Source organism: Amblyomma mixtum, chromosome 5 (assembly GCF_055824585.1).
Source record: "Amblyomma mixtum isolate Tamu chromosome 5, ASM5582458v1, whole genome shotgun sequence".
Classification (NCBI taxonomy): Eukaryota; Metazoa; Arthropoda; class Arachnida; order Ixodida; family Ixodidae; genus Amblyomma; species Amblyomma mixtum.
The window spans coordinates 45,231,561-45,240,505 of NC_143016.1; the positions used below are offsets into that span (position 1 = coordinate 45,231,561).

General features: G+C 48.1%; 1 pseudogene; it reads right to left on the reverse strand.

The window, feature by feature from the left end:
• Positions 1-1,858: 1,858 nt before the first annotated feature.
• Positions 1,859-3,838, reverse strand: LOC149341958 (uncharacterized; annotated as a pseudogene).
• Between the last annotated feature and the right edge of the window lie 5,107 nt (positions 3,839-8,945).

Here is an 8,945-nt window from a genome sequence, read left to right on the forward strand (position 1 = left end):
CTTTGTGCGACCATGGAATTCTCTCGCCAAATATATTTTTTGTCCCCATTGCCCAGTTGTGTTCTATTGATTAATTGCCTTCCGTTATTCACATTGATTTCTTTCAACACGTCAGACATGACTCGACCCTTGAACATACTTTTATATACCTTTATATACCTTTACCTTTATACACATACCTTTATATAGCTATGTTAATCATCCCCCCTCCCCGCACGACTCTGATTGTAATTAACAATCCTCTTCAACCTAGTGGCGCCTCATAACATGATAATTAAATACAGAAAAAAATACTTCTTTTAACGAACGATGGCGCTGCAATACAATTAATTTGCTACTTCTACTCTTCACAGGTTTCCGGCCACAGGCGGCTCTATGATGGACGTCGCTGTAAGCTATCGTATGCATGTATCGACAGTCTCTGGCATTCTGAAAGAGATCCTGCCTTCCATCTGGGACTGCCTTTCCCCACTTGTGCTCAGACAGCCGACTTCCGACGAATGGGAGTTCATCAGACAGGAGTTCGCCACGAAGTGGAACTTTTCCAATTGTGTAGGGTGCATAGATGGGAAGCACTTCGCAATTACTTGCCCTACTGACAGTGGTTAGGAGTTCTACAATTATAAGAATTTCTACTCATTGCTGATGTTGGCAGTGGCAGATGCAAATTATCGCTTTCTGCTAGTGGATATTGGTGCTCAGGGCAGACTTTCTGATGGCTATTTCTTTCGAAAAAGCCCAATCAGAAAGAGCTTCGAGAACAATACCCTCAGCTTGCCTTCAGGTCATAACGGGTGGCCACTGTGCATTGTGGGCGATGCAGCATTTCCCCTGCGGCCCTATTTAATGCGCCCTTACCCCGGAAGACAGCTAAACGAGACAAAACGAGTATTTAACTATAGGCTGTCAAGGGCGCGCCGTTGCGTGGAGAACGCTTTCGGAATATTGGTTTCCCATTGGCGCTGCTTCCTCGGGACATGGCGACATTCAGTTGCTCACAGCCATGGTAGGTGCGGCGGTTTGCCTGCACAACTTTCTGCTGGCTGACAAGGCATATTGCCCACATTATTACGGTGACTGCGTCACTGGCGACAATGTCCAGGAAGGCGGGTGGCAACCGTAATAATAACCATGGCAACTGGGAGTTGTAAGGCAGTGTTGATGGCTAGCGTGAAGCTGTTGACTCCATTTTTCGGGCAGAACAAGAACATCCGACGCCAGCTAAAATGTATAAAACTTTATTTTGATATCTGGTGACCACTTCGTAAAGGACTTTCGAGTGGATTGTAATTGAACATATCCCACGGATGTCAAAAAATACACGAAACATTTTGTACTTCTGCTTTTGTGCAAGCACACCAGGCTAAGTTTGTTTTGTCTTCATGTTTGTTGTTTTCATGTGAAATATTTTGTTAGAACACACGAAGGTGGCAAACAACTATTGCTCAACATGCTTCATGTATATATTAGCAATAAATTAGCAATGGTGCAAGTTATAATCATGAAATCGTTTGTAAATGTTGAAAAATCACTTGTAAAAGTTGAAAGACGAATTACCATGACAATGCACACAGCTTGAATTCAGAAACAATGAAGTGGTGAAAGAGGTAGGAGACTATTAACCACATTGAAGCTTACAATACTTGCAATAAAACCATTCAACAGTCTAACAACAGATATATAACAGCTTTGTAGTATACTGAGACAATAGGAACACCAACAGAACGATGTTAGGAAACTGCACTGCATGGCAGGCAATGCAAAAAATGAAATGGCAGTGCCCTCTAGGTTATCAAAAGAAACTTAGTGCAGATGATATATTTCCTGTCACCTACACTTCAAAAAGTATATCTTAAAATTAAGCCTCAGACTCGTCATATTCAGCTATTAGCTCCATTATTCTAACCTTCAAGCGAGAGGCGATTCTCTTTGGCATCCTGTCAAGGATCATGCCAACTGATTGCTCGAAAGTCTCATTTTAGGTGTTTTTGGCCAGCTGGGAAAGGAGCTGCTGCTCGAAGTGATCGTAATTGGACGCTTTTTTGGACCGTTTTGAGGGTGGCTCCCTCACTGTGGAGTCTTCCTGCCTGGCAGGCTGACCAGGACTAGCTGCTGCGGGCTCCAGCTCTTCATCAACATTGGCGGTGGGTGATGGTGCTGCCGAATCATCACCTTGCATACTGTTGAAAATTTCTTCTGCTGTTGAGGGGATGTCATCACCTCCTGGCAGGGCCCTTAAGCCCACGCTGCAGGTAGTCCTGAAACAAACAGGGTTTACTCCAATAAGTTCAGTCTTGTCGTTTCACTTTTTTTTTTACTTTACTGCTAACAGAGCACCTCTGCCTTGTCGAGTGTAAGAGCGTTACGCAAACGGATGAAGAAAAAGAAAAGGACACGAGCTCTGACTTACACTGATGTTTGAAATTCAGTTGAAATTCAAGGCCCATGCATTTATCATGCCTTCTTATTCATGCTGTGAGTAGTGCCATTCCTGTAAGCAAAATGCTGAACCAAGTGCTCCAATTATCCGCATTAGTACTAGTTTCACAGAGCGAAAATGCTGATGTTGCCGGGAAGTTTCGGTGAGCAAATCTTCTACCTTCCAAAAGCAGGAGCTACATCTCCGACCTATATCCTAGGCAGGGGGCTGCCTACTAACCGTTCCCAACCCTCAGCCTACCCTCAGCACAAGCAGTAAAGCCATAAAAAATGACAAAAAGCCAACACACATACTAACCCAAAACAAAATACACGCGAGTTCTAAGAATGCAGCTCACCCGAACCCATGAGATCACAAACGCTAAAACACATAACACAAATGCACAATCGGAAGCATAATGATCTACAGAAATTTTTGCTACAGACGTCTGACCACCCGTCAACTTTTTATTGCATGTTTGATATTGCTGTACATTATGAAGCTGGTAAAAAGTCAATCTCATTTTAATATTTTCATAGCCACACAAAAGCCGTGAAACATTTCAAAAAACACGAGCAATTTTGTACAGGCTCCTCCAGGGTCTTCTTCTAAAGCCATGCTAACGTGATAAAGCGCAGCAGTTCATAGGCAGTTACATGAAAAAAAAAACTGATACTAAATCCTCTCTCACAGAAGGGGAACGTCACGGTACAAAAGCATGAATTAACGAAGGAGGCTCATTATGAACAAGGTGTGCCCCCGTACAGAAGGTAAAATTACGGTAAAAAAAAACACAGAAGAAGGCTCAGTGAACAACCTGTGCGTGAACGTAGCACCCAATTCATGCCGTGCATTGAACACTTTTCACGCTCATAACTCCACGTACCTCGATCCGCGAAAACAAACATTCCAAAATAAAGCAAAAGAACTCACTTTCTTGGACGACCACAGTTCTTGTAGAAAGACATTGCTTCGCCAAACTGCCATGACTGCCTCGCAACATAGGCGCTGCCGCTCCTCGTAGCGAGCTCGATGGATTTTACCTCCCGGGTGAAGCGGTCCCGGAGCTTCTTCCACAACTTGTGGCATTCTTCGACTACATCGAAAACGAGGGACAAAAAAAAATCGGTCAGACATTACGATACATGCGGCCAGTGGAATGCTTCGGCTGAGAAGGGTGCAAGTGAAGCCGAGCACAGCAGTCGGGAACAACTCACCCGTGGAGAGACCGGTGCTTCGTCTTATTTGTTCCCATGCGTTCTGTTTTCGCTGGTTGTCTCTAAAATCGAGCCGTTTTGTGTCGTATACACAGGGGTGTTGTCTTATCGCTTCAATAAACCGTTCCACCACGATCTCCGGCTCATTTCCGATGTTTGTGCAGCTCGCGCCACTCACGCCGCTCGCGCTGGCATCCGCCATTTTTCTCCTCGCGATGCATTGTGGGTCCACGCGGTCGGCGGCGCCGCCGCGCAATTGGAGCAGAAGCCATCTCTACGCCGGGGCCGTCGCGGCGCGTTGGCAGCCGCCGGTTTCGTCGGCTGCGCCGGAGCGTCGGACTATCGACGGGGTTGCTTTCGCCAACGTGACGTAGCGCGTGCGCGCGTGTGTGCGCGCGCGCGTTACGTCGGACTAAAGGCCCATCTCCATGGACACATCGGAGGCGCACCAGCGCAGCGCTTACGCGCCCAGCGCCAGGCCCATCTCCATGGACACATCCGAGGCGCACCAGCGCAGCGCTTACGCGCCCAGCGCCACCCCACGACAAGCGTCGGAAAACATATGCAACTCGATGACCTGTCGCTGCTACCGCGTTCAGCTCGGCTCGGCGAAGCAAACAGCGCGAAGGACCGTACCGGATGCCGAGAGAACTACGTTCTCTGATTGGTTACACCGACCGCAAACCAGCGGCGACTTCCGGCGCCGGCGCGAGCGAGGCGCGAGCGAAGCGCGAATATCTGACATGGACAGATATTTGCCAAGCGCCAGCGCCGGCTCGCGTCGGCGCGTCGCGCATGCGCAGACCGGCTCCAGCGTACGCTGGTACGCGTAGGCGCTGCGCTCGTGCGCCTCGGATGCGCCCATGGAGATGGGCCTTTATAAACGCGCCTTTAGCGCTCCCCATAACGACAAGATTCCACTGAGACGAAGCGCGCATATACCCCCGCGAGCGCCACGTCCTCATCCTCTACCTAGGCGGAAAGCACGCATCTGGTGGGAGCGAGCGACTACTCGCGTGGCAGCGGCGCGGCGCCGACGACAGCGACGCCACCTGGCGTATTTCGGCTGAAACGGTTGCTAGGCAACGGCTGTTCAAGGCCATTCGTGCCTACCGGCCACCGGCTACGCGACGAGGCGAAAACCTGGCGTAGTGCTGCTAACGCAACAAAACAGGGGTGCCTTGGCTACCTCTACCACAAAAGTAAAAGAAGGGCAAGGGACTGCAGGCACGAACTTTGGGACACTGTTCAAAATCGCGCGGCTAGATTCATACTTTCCAACTACTCCTATCACACTAGCTTCGCCGAGCTGAAGACCAAACTTGATCTCCACCCTTAGCTTCCCGCCGTAAACTAACACGCCTTTGTATACCGGTGTTTTTTTTTAGAAGGTCCAAAATTTTTAAAGAAAGGTAAATTGCTTTAGATCTATTTTAGCACTGGGGCTATACTGGAAGCTACGGGGGGCGCCAGGCAAGAGGAAAACTGCTTTAATTAGTTCGCTGATTAACTAAATATTTTAATAAACTGGTTATCCCCTTTGCGGAAGAAACTATTGATTATCAGTAAATTATTAATTATTTTTGGTTTCACTACTTGTCCTTTCATGCGATGGCGCGCCACTGTGGATGTATTCCCCGCGAACCTTGTCAGGCTATATAATGCGGTTGAAGTCCACCGTGCGATAAGAATAAGTTTAAGGAAAACGCATTTAAACTAGCAAGCAAATCAACGATCGGCAGACGAGAACAAAGCGCCCATTTCAGCAAAAGGTGAAGAGGGTGGGATGGGCAAGAGAACGGTCATTTCCTGGACAGCGCGGAGGAAGAATTCCGAAAGCAGTTCCACGACACAGACCTTTCGCAGATAATCAATCAGATGAGGCTTTGTCACGTCTTACTGCGAGCGCGATAGGCGGAAAGTACCAGCGTTCCTGAGTGCCGACAATTGCGGCTGAATCGAGCTGTATTTCTCGGCGAATAGAGCCGGCGATCCACGCCCTACACACAAGAAGGCAGGAGCAGCGGCAGAACTGCTATATAACAGCCCGTGTGCAGCAGTCGTCGAGAGAGGAAAAACGCTAACGACCGTCAGTTTCGTTCTTATCCGATGCTTCATTCTACTCAAAAGGAAAAGAAAGTATATCTCAAATGCCCCTACCACACTGCAAAGGCCAATTTTTCGCTTGAGGGACGCCGTGACAGGAAGTCGTTAATCTTGAAAACTCCTTCCTCTCCTCGAAATTTATCTTTATTTCTCTTTCTTTAACTGGCGTCGGCAACGATGTTCAGAAGCGATAACAACGGACGGTAGAGGGAAGAATCTGACAAATTTTTCATTTGTTGGCGTTGGAACAAGCCAGCGATGCAGGACAGAAAACTGGGAGCAGGGTCTGAGGAGATTAATTTACTATACGTTAAGGATAATGCAGAATGCTGTTGCATGCTCTTTAGCATCCAGGAGGAACTGCCAATAACTGGGGTTTGAAACTGTCAGTTTTGTTTCTGTGTAACATCAAGTCGTGCACACAGCTCCCCGCGTAGAAACAAGAAGAAAAAAAATTCCCCGAATTTACCTGATTATGCTAAATGCGACTTAGGTGCGGCAGCACATTTGCCCTTGTTTACCTTTGCTTATCTTTGCTTAGATTTTTAAAGGCTTGAAAATGCGAGTTGCAGTCGTTCCTCAGCTTTCCTCTTGCGATAATGCGTCTGAAATACTCATCGCGTTACGAGTTTCCGTTCCCTCTGTTCGGTTCTCTCTAAAACCACCTCTACACTCCTTTCGAGTGCACGTTCCCCCAACGACTTCCTCGTCCGCCTCTTTTTGTTCGCTCTGCTTAGCGTTTCACGCGCTTCGCCTGTTTCCGCATCCCATTTAGAAACGTTATACTGTCTTCGCACTCTCCTTCGGCTTGCCGCCTCGCTATATCCACTATATCGGTTGACTAACGTTGGCGCTCTCTTATGCTGCGTTGCTGTTCAGCCCGCCATGCATGTCGTTCGGCTTCGGCATATGACGAAAGAATGGCTTCACCCATTATTTATCTATAGCTGCACTGCACGTTCCTCTGGTGACTATCTTTCGCCTCTTGTTTCTGACATCTGCATGTGCACGCAACCGCGTTTCTCGCTTCTGCTTCTGGAGCGACGCCCTAGCTCCTCCCACTGGCTGCAGTAATTGAGGGTCGTCCCAACTTAGTCGAGCTTCCTCCCATTGGCTGAAGCTGGCGCTACACTCCGCCGAGCTTACCCGAACTCACCCGACTTTACCCGAGTTACACCAAGGCTTCATCCCTAGACAGTCGCTAGCGAGCCATCTAGTGTTAGCGCATTCAAAGAACACACGCTTTCATACTTGCTGTAGAAAGAGGATACTGAAAGCTACTTGCCACGCTGTCTTAAGGCCAAACTTTAAAACGCTGCTTGCCTCAGTGATTAAGAGTGGCTCGCCTTCCTTCGGTCAGTTTTGAAATACGTTTTATTAGTCACCCATTAGTCACCCCTTAGAACAAGACGAGAAGTTTGGCTGCCCGGCAGACTACGAGCTCCGAAACCAGAAAAAATCCACCTGCGAAAGCAGGCTTGCCAGATACCATACAAAAGAAGGAAGACATCATGCTTCCTCCTTTGTTTTTGCTGCACAAAGATATGAGCGCGCAGATTGCACAATTTCATAGAATGGAAACAAATGAAATAGCCTCAGTTAGAACGATGCATTAAAAGCGAAAAGTCGCGCCCCGTCCTCATACCCCTTTGAGCACCTACATCGCAATGCCGAGACTCCGTAAGGAAGTACAGGGTTCATGGGAAAAGAAACGAAGAAAAACGCAAGACGTATACATCGACCTTTTTTATGTTTATAAGAACGGGGGCCCGATTAATGTATATGAACACGAAAGCATTCCTAGGCGCAAGAGCGTCCTGACCAATACAGAGCGAAACCCACGGTCTTTCACCGATAAGCATACAAATATATATATGCCTTGTACTGCCGCAGCGGTGCGCTTGCTTTTCTGCAAGTTTAGACACTGCAGAAGGAAAGCTATCAATATTTTATGGTACCTTCCAAACGAGATGTTCAACGACACTGCTCGGCTCTCTCAGTTCAAGGGGCAGAACATAAGAAAGCCAGCGCCAATGACCCATGATACTCGCGAGGCTCGAAGCTACTAGAACAACTTGTCATGTTCACCCTTTGCTTTCTCTTTCTTTTTGTTTTGTTTTGTCCTGCAGCTAGCCAGTCCCGACACTAGAAGGCTAGAAAAGCGTTTCTCCGAGGCCAAATTTAAAGTTTAGTTTCTCTCACTTTCTCTACCCTTCAGCTTCTCCGTCGGCAGTGCCAACATTTCAGGCCATCTTTGATCTCACCGGCTAGCGTCCTGCGTTTTCCCTTCGCTGGATTGGGTAACATGCCGCATTATTGTGCAGCCTAAGTACGAAAGGAGCAAGGAAAAAGAAAATAATACGTGAAAAACAACGATAGACTCGATCGGCCTGCGCACAGTCCGCGTGGAACAACTAGGTCCTTCATCAAGGCTGGCGGCGCGCCTCTTTGTCATGCAAAACATGCTCGCAACCCTTTCAAGTGCACGCGGTCGGGTATTACGCAGCACTCTCGAAGACACTTCCGCGGCGCCGTTTCGTCGAGGGTCGTCGAGGGTTCCTGTGAACTATCAGCCTTTAGGCACATAGTTCCGCTATAGTCAGCAGAAATATATTCTGTGCACGAGTCTTGTTTTTTTTTTCTGAATAGTTGCAACACAAGGCTTTCGACCTCGAGCTGTTCGCGAACGTTCTCGTGACACTGAAAAGTGAGTGTAATGCAGCAGTGTGGTATAGTGAGTTTATTAGCCGCTCACATTCCGTCGACCAAAACGGCAGACAGCTAGTTAGGTGTCTGTGATTCGTGGAAGGCCGCTGACATTCCCTAAGGCTTAAGAATTTTGCTGTCGTATTATCCGTAGGTCCAAACGATTTTCACAGTTATGCGCCCGCACTAGTTTGTGCTAGTGTGCCTTTTAGAGCGCAGCTCTTTGGCGCCCGTTTCTGCGTTTCGCGGCGTCGCCGTTGTCCGTTGTAACCAGCAGTGGCCACCTTAGTCGCGCTTTAAGCTGCAAAATCAAGGGAGCGGGAACTTGGCAAGCAAAGGAAAGGCGCATAACTGGCCTCTTGGAGCACTGGACGCCTCAATCGTGCTTTAAGCTAAGTGCTGGTAGTGACAGATATGTGCTGCATGCGTTGGCATTGAGAACGTTGTGCCATTTTAAGGAAAGGAAGTGCGCATACCTGGCTCCCTTGGTTAGTGGA